This window comes from Alligator sinensis, unplaced genomic scaffold (assembly GCF_000455745.1).
Source record: "Alligator sinensis unplaced genomic scaffold, ASM45574v1 scaffold49_1, whole genome shotgun sequence".
In the NCBI taxonomy this organism is placed as follows: Eukaryota; Metazoa; Chordata; order Crocodylia; family Alligatoridae; genus Alligator; species Alligator sinensis.
The window spans coordinates 1,403,765-1,406,565 of NW_005841970.1; positions in this window are offsets into that span (position 1 = coordinate 1,403,765).

The following is a 2,801-nucleotide window of genomic DNA, read 5'->3' on the forward strand; positions in this document are numbered from 1 at the left end:
GCAGACACTTGGTGGGATGGGGCCCCGAGTTCCATGAGCCGCCTGAACCCTGGCCACTCAACAAAGGAGAAGGGCTGGCCATCCACAGCAAGCATCTCCCCAATGCGCTGGGTGACCTCGCTCACCTTGCGAACTTGCCCCACAGTGTGCCTGCCTTTCTCCCACTGTTCCAGTGTGGCCTGCCTCTGCTTTGGGGGGATGGGGGCTTTTAAGCAAGAGGGGGACTTCTTTTTGGGTACGCTACCACTGGTGCCAGACTGAGGAGGAGCAAGAGCAAGGGGGTGGTGCCTGTGGAGATGCATCAGCATCCCCATGGTGCTCATGTGTTTCGCTCCCTTGCCCCTGCTGGTTTTGGCTCAGCAGTGGAGGTAGGTAGCATATGTGGGATCATCTGCCAGCATAATATGATCCCAGATCACACAACCCCCTCGCTTCTGAGGTGCGGGTGCATGTGCAGATCTGCCTTTTCCCTCTCCTCAGCAGGCAGATGCATAGCAACAGGAGGAGCGGACTCAGCTGAGCCACTTGCCTCCACAACTTCTACCTCAGCGTTCTCCAAAGTGCCTTCTGGGGAAGGAGACCTGGCTCTAGGGGAAACTTGAGGGGTGTGGAGCACAAACTGAGATGATTCCCCCTCCTTCCCCAAAATTCCCTTTGCTATGGCACTCAGATCCAGCTCCAGATCTTCCTCTAGCTCTTCCTCTGGCACTGGAAGGCTCAGACTGGAAAGCGAAATTGGGGTGGAGGAGACTGTCATGCTGGTGCTGCTTGTTGTTGTCATGGTGGTGGTGCTCGGGGTTATTATTATGGCAGGTGTTATTGGAGGGGATGCAGACACTGCTCCCATCTCTTTGGTGCCACTAGCAGCAGAAAGTGGCATGGCTGCTAATAGTTGAAAAGAGGCTGCATCTAAGTTTTGGAAGGGTGGGGGGACTTAGAACTCTCCCTCTGCCCCCTCTTCTGCCCCAGCCAGAAGAGCGGCCGCCTGCCTTTTCAGCACGCTTCATGTTTGGTGTGCTGGAAAATCTGTGTGTGTTTCTGTAATGTATGTATTTATGTAATATATAAATATATGTTCTGTAATATATGTTGTGCTTTCCTGCACAGTCTGCATTGACTGTCAGGGAAAACACAGATTTCTTTTATGTGGAGAAAGAATTACAGATAATAACAAAAAGGGGATTTGCGGGGAGGAATAAATTGAAAGGAATGGATTAGGAAAGGGTATTAGGGTATTTCAGAAAGGATTGGATCCCACTTGCTAGGAACATACTAGCAAGTAGGAAGTGAGAGCCTTCCTGATGCTCCTGGAGGACACAGCTCAGTAAGCTGACAAAGGCACAGCTGACAAAGCTCATTTCAAACAATGCTTTTATGCTCCTTCTCTGTCCCTCCCCCAAAGCACTGGGATTGGAAGGGACCTCAGGGAAGGATCAGTCACTGGCCAGCTACACGGTCAATATCAGGGCAGTCCTTTCCTCCTTTTTCCCACCTCTGTCCTTAGTTTGTATTTCTCTGCAAGCCCAGCTTCAGAACTCGAAACTCTGAAATTTTTTAAACGTTTCGAGTGCTCTTGTTTCATTTTGAAGGTGTTTCGAAGCCTTGTGTTTCCTTTCTGTTTTGGTGTTTTGAGCCCGAAACGCGTCAAAACACCTTCGAAACGAAATGTCTGTTGAAATTTTGCACAGCCCTAATGCACGCATAGCATGGGATGTCATGAAATAAAATGGTAGGTTATAGTACTTGCTCCCTCCAGGATCATTTTGGTCAGATTTCAGCCAGTTTTAGAACATTTTATCAGGTGTACATGCCTGTACACTTTTCCTTTTGAAAGTCTTCAAAAGCATTTGGAATGTTTTTAATGTAATGTCTGGCCACAGCCTAGTATTTTAATGTACATCATTGTTTTATTTATACTTTATTTTGATGGTTGTATTCATCATTATTTATTCATCATTGTGAATCTGCATTCTTCTTTTACCCTCATGTAAACCCAGAACTTAATCCTCCACTGGAGCAATTCTGATACAAAGCCAGAATGAAAGCAAAATTTGATTATGCATTTTTTTTTTTAACATAATGTTTCTTTGGCTACTCTTACTTTTACAAGACCCAAGAGTGTTTAAAAAGCTGCGAATTTATTTACTACCTACGTGAACACATTTTAAACCAAAAATATAAGTGGTAGATAACTGGTAAGTCCAAGATGAGACTTCCCTCCTCAAGATTAATCCATATATCATAACTGTCTCTACCATTTTCTTAGCTGTAGATTCAACAGTATTTAACCACAGCGAGTAAACTTCTGCCCTCATTAAATTAGCAGTAGTTTAACCACTGATTCCAGTGGGACCTGGATTTCACCAGTGCCTCTTATTCATATGGGGCTGTGTTTGTGCATGGTTGTCAGTATTTTAAACTAAACATACTGCTTGGTAGCAAATAGACCTATTGAAATTATATATGGAATGATCCTAGTATCTGTATAATCAGTAAAATAATAATTTTTAATAGCCTGATATTAAGCACTTTCCTTGGTAATTAAATATGTGAAAGACTTGGTCAGCTGCATGTGTAGCTGTTCCAGTTCTGTGGTTGCCATTATCAGATGGCACTGGACCGTCATGTGCTGTGTTATTCTTTAAATAAAGCGGTCCTGAGAGTTGATACATCAAGGAACATCCTTATTCCAGGATGTAAGTATTTTAATTTCATCCACACCACAAAAAAATTCCCTGGTTCTCTACAAAATGCTGTGGAGTCTACGTTAATGTCTCTTGCCTGTCAGCACAGGGTCCTGC